The sequence below is a fragment of the Solanum verrucosum genome, unplaced genomic scaffold (genome assembly GCF_900185275.1).
Source record: "Solanum verrucosum unplaced genomic scaffold, falcon-dt-bn FXZP01000102.1, whole genome shotgun sequence".
Classification (NCBI taxonomy): Eukaryota; Viridiplantae; Streptophyta; class Magnoliopsida; order Solanales; family Solanaceae; genus Solanum; species Solanum verrucosum.
In genome coordinates this window covers 2613591-2625190 of record NW_026019930.1, presented here as the reverse complement: position 1 = coordinate 2625190, position 11600 = coordinate 2613591, and positions in this window count along the sequence as shown.

Genomic DNA, 11600 nt, shown 5'->3' with positions numbered 1-11600 from the left:
ATTTGTAAATATCTAAAAAAAAATTAGGCCAAATTCAGCTTTCAAGTGAAGTCTAGGAGAAAGAGTGTGAAATTAAATAAGTATTCTTTTCGTTTTATTTTACTTGACTCATGTTTATTTAATATCATCATTAAAAAAGTTGATTAATTTTACTACTAAACTAGCGTTATTAATTATGTTTTGAAAATCTAAATTTGACTATAATTTTGACTAATATTAGAAGGGTATATTGATTAATTAAATGAAAAAATAAATATTATTAGATTAACACTATAATTTAATTCAAAGTAATTAGGTATTTTTAAGACTTTAACCTGTAAACACGACAGACTTTAGCTGAGTTAACTATAATTAGTATTTGTAAGTACAAATATATTATCGCAGGAACATATTGTATATGACTTATAATATCTCTTTGTAACCATTTTCTTGATATATGTTTTTTGTGTGGCTTTGGTTAATCTGTCATGAGTGCAACATATAGTTGTGTGGGAAAATAATTTAAATATTTGAATATGTTCTTATATCGTCTCTAATTAGCTGAATAAAACAATGTATTGTTATCTTATCTTAAGATAAAATTTATAATTTTATAAACTAGTTTTTGAGATTGATCTAGATTGTTTACTTTCTTATTGGGGTCATCTATAATATATTGTCCATATTTCATACGTCCAACTCTAAATAGTTCTTGCAAGAAGAAAAGAAAAAATCTAGTTTCCACAATATGCCAATCAAAACGAATTTAAATTGATACATAAAATTATTTTTAAGTTCATTTTTATTTGTTTATTTTGTTATACTTCTTTTAAAAAATAATAATTAATATAAATATTTTCATCATAATATTCATATTAGTTGATTATAGTCTAAATGCTGGAAGAAATTTTATTACTCCTTATGTTCCTAATAGTCCTTAATTACTTGTCCATTTTGACAGATAAAAAAAAATAAATTATTCTTATACTCTCAATTAATTACTTTGAAAAAGGTAGAACTTTTTTAAAATCTTAAGTTTTTTACTGATCCACTTCATAATTAATAGGGTAAACTCATTATGACAATTATTATTTTCTTAATAGATGTGTCAATTCAAAAATAGATAAATAACTAGGGATAGAAAAAGTATTATTTTTGTTTTTCATATTCAATATCTGCATTAGAGCCCGACTATTCTCAATTCGCGTTCCGAAAAAGGCTGGAAGGATTATTCGAACAGCCTCACTATAGTATAGACAACAAACGTCACTATAATCGAAGCAGGACAGGGCAGGTTGTTGTTATTTACAGTTTGGGGCGGGAGAATTGTACTTTATTTTCATTGTTTTTTCCAAAACACACAAATTTGTGTTAAAAAGCCTAACTTGTTTGTACTTATTGCTAAATACAAACACTCTAACAGCATTTCAATTTTTTCCAAAGCCTTATATTTTCAGATTTTAATTTTGAAAAAAAATATATTTAACTAGCATTATCAGAATTCATTTTTGTGATATGTTGTGATATAATTGAGGTGGAAAAATTAATTCTAACGCCATCATTATTTTAGAAGAAAAAAAAACTAGCACTCCTATTTAATTAGATATACAGAATTCTGTTAGGATCTTCTGCTTTTGTGTTTTCTCACCATATGTTATATTTCCAATGTTTTAAAATAAGCGTCTTTTTATAACCTTTTATCTATTCAAAATAAAGTCAAATCTTTATCACTACAATTTCCTAAACTTCTAAAAATATGTGTGAACAATAATTATTATATTTAATAGACTTTCTAATGTGAGACCCTTTAAAAACTAACTTTCACATTTTTTTAATTCTTTCTAATTCACTCTTTTTTTATTCCTCTTTCTTCATTTTTTTGTCATCCTTTCTCTGTTATTTTCCATTACATGTAAAATAATTTTATTATACAAATTCTAATTCCATAAGATATTTTTGAATACAGTTTATCATTGATTTTCTAATTTTGAACTTTTAAAATAATATTTTTTTATTTCTATTATATACAAATCATCCAACTCTAAAATCAAGCACATAAAAAAAAATATTCTTTAATATCTAACTTCATAATATAAATTTTGTTGGGGGATAATATTACATTTGTTTTCTTTATTTAAATTTCTCTATAGTATAATTAATACACTATCTTCAATATTAAAAAGTATATGATTTGATTTTTTTTTTCTTCACTAATATACTCATTTGAATATTATATTTCATAATCATCTTTTAAAAAAGAAATAAAATATTTTTTTATGATTAACTTTAAAGATTATTTTTTTCAGATAATAACAAATATTTTTTTAATAAAGTTTGTACTTTTATGTGATAAATATAGAAAGATAAGTTTCGTGAAATAAATTTAATAGTTAAATGACTTTTATGTATTAGAAAAATAAGAAAGTAATTTTTTTCTTATCATTATCTGAATATTTTGTTCAGTTAATAAAAAAAATATTTTGGTGTATGTGTATAGTTAATTTGATTTATTTTTTAAAATAAATATTGTTCAGCTAATAAAAAAAAATTGTACGTTTTAGTTAAAAAAAAAAATTGTAATTTTGTTTTTAAACATTAATATTTTTCATTATATACCATACAAATTATGTTCTACATATACATAACTAACACTCCTTCCTCTAAACCTCCCCCGAACTCAATTATGTTCATAAGGTACCAATGCATATCTTTGAAGAAAAAAAATCGCTTAAAATGAATCTCTTTATTGAAGAAAATAATTAAATTTCTCATTAATATTAACTACAAATGACTATCTTGCCTACTTAAGATTATACTTAATTGTTTTGTAATACAAATTTAGTAAACTATAGTAATTTTTAATTGATTTTTAAAAAAATATAATCAACTAAATAGATTAGTCTATACAATGGATGTTTTTCAAGAGAAAAAATAATGTTATTTTGAAAATTAGATATTTTTAAAAAATAATTGATGATAAGACATTTATAACTATGCCATGAATAACACGTTAATTTTTTATATCATAATCATTCCAAACAAGAATTAAGATATATAGAAATTGGTGAAATTATTTCACTAATTTTAAACATGAATACAAAATACAGTTACTCCAATAATATTAATTAAGAGGATGTTTCAAAACAAATAAATAAAATATCACTCAATACCTACTTATCAATTATAATACTTTAAAATAGATGTATTTTATGTAGGATGCTATATTAAATTACAATATGTTTAATGTATGTAAATAAAGTCTAACACAATTAGGACATACATTTTTTGAAAAATATTTTCATTTAATATAGAATTTTCTATCGAAGGAGACAATTAAAATTCATGTTAATAATATAAATAAAAACATTTTTTTTGAAAATTTCAATAACGATAATCAAAACTCAAAATACTTTAGAATTGATAAACATCGACACATTATAGAAATACATAATTAATTTTTTTAAAACATAACAATTAAATATGTAGTTTAATTTAAATATTGTAGTTTTAAACATGTAGTTTAATTTTTTAAAACATAATATTTAAATATGTAGTTTAATTTTTTAAAACATAATAATTAACAAATATGCAAAACTACAACATTAATGTGTAACTATTTTGGGTTGTTGTTAAATAGGATCGACACTTATGAACTATATGATTTTTTAGCATTTCTTTAATGTGTGTCGATGTCTACCAGTGCTAAAGTATTTTGAGTTTTGACTGTTATTATTGAACTATTTTACATTATATTGTAAAAATCATTTAAATGTAATTTAAATAATTATTTAAATAGGTAATTTAAATTTATTCATATAATAAATACAATAAAATTACTTAATTTTAAAAATTCTTAATCAGTTTAAAAAAATATTAATTTGAGAGCAAAATAATAATAATATTGTGACTATAACTATGTATACTTAATATTTTAACATATCAGTTAATAACAAACATTTTTTATCAAACAACAAATAATACTAATAGAGAAAAATATATATGTGATGAAACTTTGATCTAATTCTTGCTTAGCAAATTTGTGTTGTCATTATTATCGGAGAACTATGAAGATGTTTTTCTTTCAATTTTTTTTATAAAAATTTATTTTGAAATCATAAAGAACTTCCTATATCCTTTCCATGTTATTATAATTTTTCAACGAAGTGCCATTAACATTTTTATCCAAAAAATATTTATATACGTCTCTAGTACTAAAAATAAAAAATAAAAAAATTAATGAGTCTTTATTTGTGTATGATGTGATTCATATACGTTCGAGAATATGAAGGCAATCACATAATAGAGGAAACATGATGGTAATTTCAGTTTTCTTCATATTTCGCTCACATACATTCTAAGTATAATCGGATAAAATATATTTTTATCATTTAACTTTTTTCTAAAAAATTGATGCTTAACAACAACTCCTTTAAATAAATAAGAGTAATTGTTTTGTCAACTCGGTCAATTTTAGATTTTTAATTTGGAGTATTAAAGATATAAATTTTTAATATTTAAATTTAGATATTCTTTTCACTATTAGAAATTATAAACTAAACTAAATAATCTACACTTTACTCCTCTTTTGTACCTTTTAAATTTTATTTTATTTATTAAGAAATAAGAAATGGAAAATAAATACACAAAAAAGTATAAGTAAAAAGGAGGAAATTTTGAAATTGAAAAAGAGATATTTCTTTATTTTTTTACTACTATTGTCATATTTTTATTTTTTTAGATCTTGAAAATTTCAAGTGAGAAGAATGGGTGAGACTTATGTTTTTTTGGATCAATTTTGTGGTTCATTTCCCATGTTTAACTATGAAATCATCAATAATTAATCTCATTAATCATTTTCAATGTATTGAAAACATAATTGAAGAATATATTCAATATTTAAGTTAAAGGGCAAAAATATCCAAAAAAAATTAGTTTATAGTGTGAACATGTCCTTTTACCATTCTGGCCAAATAAAAAAAAGTATCAAAATAGTTATAGCTTTAGAAATTCAAGACAATAATTAATAATTGTTCTAACTATACCTTTGTATCAAAGAATTATTTCTTCTTTATAGTAAATGAAATCTTGTATTTATTAATTTTCTTAATAGACGTGAAAAAACTAAAACCATACATATTTTGAGACGGAGAAAGTACAAGTTTTATGAGTATTTTCACTTATTACTAGTCTCAAAACAATGAACAAATGCTAGACCTTTAAAAACCCATTAGTTATTGGGGTTCAAGTTTATCCACAAATAAAGATGGAATCAATAATTCAATTTTATGAGTTTTTAATTTTAGAATAACTATTTCAAGCGCTAACTTAACTACATTCTATATATTACGAATAAAACTTATTAAATTCAGATAAATTACCTCTGAGAAAACTTAATTATGGTTTGGCTGGAAGAATATGAGATGAAACTCATTATTAAAAACCATTGAACTTGTAACTAATAAAGTATTGATTTTCATCTCTTTATTTTTTGTTAGTTTGGGGCCAAATTATATTAAATGAAACCGAATTCAAATTAAATGATGTACTGAGAATTTAAAACACGTAAGATGAAGAATAGGAAAAATGGAGAGAAAAAAAAGAATTTAGGCGTTAATTATAGTTGACTTTATCATTAAAAGAAGAAGTCATTAAATAAATAACTAACTCAGTCCATTAGTAACAAAACTGAACTTGATAGAAATTATAATGTAAAGAAAATTGTTTCATCCAATTTTCATAAGAAAACAACTTTAAATTAACATTTAACAGTTAAATAATTTCTTTAAAAAGTGAGCTCTCCATAGGGCAAAAAAGATTTTACTTTTAGTAACATATGATATGTTGAATATTTCTTTGATATATATATAAGGGAAAAAAAATAATATATTAGATCATATGTTAAAATCTTATATATGACGTCTAACGAGAATTGTGGTGGATTGATAAGTATTCAGTCATCCTTAACGAGAGGTTTTGAGTTTGAGTTTCTCTGAATATGGAGTCACCTTTGTTAAATATTTTACCCCGACGTGGAATTTCTAGTGCGAAGACAAATTTAATTGACGATGTTGAATTAAGTAGCATTTTAATATTAATATTTGGTAATATCAAAGTGTTGTTCTGTTTTATTTCATTTTGTTCGTTGGACATTATCTACCTAATTACTTATATAGTTGGTGACTATAATTTCCCTAATAAATTCTATAACCATTGGCTCATTATTTGTCAATTATTCTACCTTATAACGTGTTGTGTATCTCATGTAACATCTAGGTCATAATTCTCATATTTAACTATCCAACTTATTAAGTACATTGTAGTTAGTAGGAAATAAAGTTTTATTTAATGAGTGTTTTTTTATGGAGCATTGTACTCAATTTTTGTCCAAAATTTGTTGATTATACAATGTTATTGGATTGGTGTATTCTGGAGGCTAAAGGGACAAGTTAAGAAGATCACTATTGGACTGATAAAGATTTGTTGTAGTAAATTTGAATCTCCTTAAAAGAGAAAGAGATATTTATGTCTCAGAAGATAAGTAAGAAAATATAATGTTAATTTCATTTGGAATTTATTAAGTGAAAATAAGCAAACAACTGATGACAAGCAAGTAACACAAACATGCATGTGACCATAAGTTGTCTGCTTATCCACACATATATTAATAGTGAATATAATAACCAAATACGTCTATATATATTTATTGTATGCCTTTGCATATGTAATTGAATTTTTAAAAACATCTAAAAGAAAAAGGTTAAAAATATATAAACTGAAAATTTAATACCAACCCCACAACATTAAAAAAAAAAAAAAATTCTTCTGTCGATGGGTTGGAGATTTACTTTTCTTGAAAGTAGCCAATTTTTATAAAAGAAAGATGGAATATTCTTTGTCAATAAGAGATTCTTCGTTGACGTAATGAATTAGTTGCATATAGGATTGACTGCTCGTGAAAACATTAGGGAAATGGAACAAGACAAATTTAATTATCAAAGAATTAAAAATAATATATACTGAGCTCACAATATATGTGAGATTTAAGAAAGAATTAAATTATAAGAAATTTATTGTACCTTTATATTTTGATAAGAGGATAATTACACGGCTCAAAGAAAAAAATGAAAAAATATAAATACAAGGCTTATATCTACCAAATATCCCAAGATTTAATTAGATATTCTCTTTGTTATTTTTATTTGTTCGTTTAAAAAATTTCGTACTCCTTAAAATTTAAATAATTAATATAAGTATTTTATCTTAATTCACATATTAATTGATGTATTGGTCTTACAAAATAATTTGAGAGTTTTGTAATTAATGGTGAGGGTAAAATGATTTCTTTTTTGTTTTTCTTTAATGTTAAAAATGAAAAGTAAAAGTGAAAATCTATTTTTAAAATATTGAACAAGTAAAAGTGAACAGAGAGTATATTGAGCGTGTAAAGCAAACAATGTTTACACTGTCGATTATTTACACCATCGATGTAATTTTACAAACTGCAATAAGTTATTTACTCCTGTATTAGTTTTAATTTTTGTAAAGGCGTTAGGAGTACAAGAGTCCAAAACACTTAATTTTTATTATGAATTTGCGCATAACTTTTTTAATTGTTCAAAATAAATTTTATAAATTTAAAAATTATACTAAAAATACTACAAATCAATATAGTTAATGATTTTCTTTTAAAAAATATTTTAATTTTAATTTCAATATAGTTATGTTTCTTGTAGGCCCAAAACCTATGTTAACCGTAGAAAATTCTTTGTAATTGACCTTTATATGATCTGATATTAAATAGTATAAAATAACACAACATGACGGCCGATTGAATGTTTCAATTTATTAAATGTAGGTGTATTCTTGATTACTCTGTTTAATTGCTATCAAATGATAATTAATTGATTGTGATTTGTGTCGCTGTGAATTAATTTTCTTTTTTTTAGGCAGCCAATAAATATTTCTCTTTAAATGGTGGTGCCTTAATTACGAGTTTTTTGAGTAAATACGCTCTCTCATTTCACAGTTATTTGTCCATAATGAATTTGGTAAATTTTAAAGAACATCTTTCACATATAGCAAACATAAAAATTATATTTGTATGTTATAACTATAGTTTGAATAATTGCGCTCCATAACAAATTTTTTGTTTGCTATGGAGCTTTTGATTTATATAATTCGCTAGAAACATCCAGTTTTATACAAATTGTTCAGTTTTGTATAAATTCATTTATACATTGTAATTTGTATAATAAGATCTGTATTTGTATAATTATAAGTATATAGGACGAAAATATATGTATTTGTATATACACTTCTCTCTCGCTTTATACAAACACAAACACATTTTATACCGAAATATATAAAATAACTAATTGTATACCGAAAATGGATAATTGTGTACCGAATCAGATGACAAAAAAAAAGGGATGTTTGTTGCGAATTACAATTAAAATAAACTATGACTATAGCATTTAATTTGAATTAATAATTTGCTATTTCATACAATTTTCCCAATTTTAAATAAATAAAATATGTTTGTACTATAATATTCATGACTATTGGTACTTTTTTAAAAATAATTTGGGGAGTTACTTCCTCTATCCATTTTTATTTGTGCAGAATATAATAAATTTAATATTTTGAAAATTGCATTGAAAAATGATTATAGTTTATGATAAGGAAAAATTAGGAAATGATTGATAAATTATCTCTTGATTTTTTAATTAGATAAGTGAAGATATACATCAACTTTTAATATATTGAACAAGTAAAATAATTAGTAGTTAATGTTAAAGGTAAAATAACAAAAAAAAATAATCTTTTTATATTCTAAATGTTATAGTTATTTTATTTTGTATTTAATTAAGTAATTAATAATTATAATATTTTTAATTCAACGGATCAAACATCTAAAAGAAAATAAGTTTAATAATCAAATAATTCCGTTATTATTAAATTCCAGTAATATAATTGTTGCCAAGATCAAACGCCCCTAAAAGTTAAAAATGTATAACTGAATATCTAATATCAACCCCACAACATAAAAAATACAATTTTCTACCGTCAATGTGTTGAAGAGATCTTTCTTTTTCTTAAAATATAGCCATTTTTATTTATGAAATTAAAGAAAGATGAAATATATTTTTTTGTCGAAGAGAGATCTTCGTTGACGTAATAGATTGGTTGCATCAATTAATTTAAGGGGAAAAAAAGGAAAATTTTATAAAATAGCAAATTATTAATTCAAATTAAATGGTATAACTACAGTTTCATTTAACAGTTGTCATTCGCCTCTCTCCCCAGCGAATCTAGCTCGCCACTCTCCCAGATCTCGCTCGCCATTTCCCTCACCTCTTTCACTTTATACAAACACAAATGTATAAATTGTGTTTGTGTTTGTGTTTGTATAAAGCGAGAGAAAACTGTATATACAAATATAAATACATATATTTTCGTCTTATGCACTTATAATTATACAAATACAGATCTCCCCTACCAGTTCTCTTTTGCATTTTCTCTCTTTCTCGCTTTATACAAACACAAATTATACAAATTACAATGTATAATTTGTGTTGTATAAAGCGAGAGAGAGAGAGAGATTTGATATACAAATGTTTTATTTCGATTCAATTGTATACAAATTCAAATTTCATTGATGCATATACATAGTAGTTAATATACACAATTGAATTGAGAGGCTGCCAACGATTTATACAAACGAGAGGTTGCCAACGATTTATACAAATGAGAGGCTGACAGCGATTTATACAAATGAGAGGCTGCCAGCGATTTATACAAATTTGATGCTCCATAACAAACATAAAGTTTGCTATGGAGCACAATTATATACAAACTATAATTATAGCATACAAATACTCCCTCCGTCCCTATTTAGTTGCCCATATTTCCTCTTTTAGTTGTCCCTATTTAGTTGTCCATTTTGACAAATCAAGAAAGGACAACAAATATTTTCCTATTATACCCTTATTTAAATAAAGTAAATAAACTTATGAACTTCCCAACATTGATTAGTTATCTTGAGTTAATTTATTTTGGAATTGTAAATTGTACTATAAGGGTAAAATTGTAACTTCACTATGCTAATCATTGTTGCCTTAATCTGTGTGTCATTTCTAAAGTAGACAACTAAATAGGGACGGAGGGAGTATGATTTATACAAATTAGACCTTTGGTAAAGGGTGAAACACTCTCACCAGTACACTACAACTCAGGTTTGTAATGACTAATATGAGTATTTACTACAATACTCTTCTTCTTTTTTCGATTTCCCCCACAATACTCAAATTAATTAATATATAGTCTTAAATAATTTGAGAAATAAGTAATTAATAGCGAGGACAAATTGAAAAATGATAATTTATCTTTTTCTTAATATGACAAAAATGACATATGAAATATTTTATTTTAAAAAATATCAAATAAGTAAATTAAAAAATATACGATAAATATTATGAATCAATACAATTAATGATTTTAAAAAAATTCTTTGAGAAAATTATAATTATTTTCTTTATTCAACTCCCCAAATAATAGAGTAGGTATTATGTTTCTTATAAGTCCCTAACCTATGTTTTTTGTACGAAATTATCTGTAATAGACATGATCTGATAATATATATATAGGACAAAAAATAGCTTAACATAACCGCCGATGAATTTTTCACTTTATTGGAGGTAGGTCTATAATCTATTCTTGATTAATTAGTGTATTTAATTACATTAGAAAATAATAGACCATGTGATAAGCGGCTATTATAGACTATGCATAAATATCAATTTTTCGGTTCATTTTACCTACCATATTTTTAAAGAAATTATGTGTTTTAATTATTATATTTTTATTTATTATCTTTATTTGTTCAAAATATTAATTTATCTTCAATAAAATATTTTCCTTTTAATATCTCTTCAACAAATAATAAAATAGTTTATTAAACAATCACAATATTAAAATATGTATATGTTCTCTTCACTTAGCTTTTTTTATGCTAATTAGTCCATAATTATTTCTAATTTCAAGAATAATTATTATTACAATGAGAAAAATTTACTTACTTTTATTTTAATTTTCTGAAGTAAAAATGATTTTAAGCTATCTATATTTGATAAAAATGACAAGTAAAATGATCCGAAAAGAATAATTAGAGCGGCAAGAAATAATTGGTTTTTTTAAAAAGGATCTCACCTCTCTTTAATTAATAATAATTAAAATAAAACATAGTGTTGGGCAGATTAATTATATTAATTGTGTGGCTGTGAATAAGCCAAAAAATATTTCTCTTTAAATGGCCCCTTGAAGCTTGTAAATATGTAATTGAGAAGATATGATTTTGCCATTAACGGGATCGTTTGGTACAAACATTGATAATGCAAGGATTAGTAATGGAGATATTAGTAACGCACAGATTAGTAATGCAAAGATTATTTTTTGTCAAGTGTTTGGTTCACTACTTCCTATTAATTTTGTGTTTGATTTAAACTATACAAAAAAAATTTCTTTCCTATTATACCTTTGTGTTATTATGAGTGTTTATTTCATATAATTGAGTCAAGGTAGATAATCACCGGACCGGACTTTTTTTTTTAGGACTTGTGTGT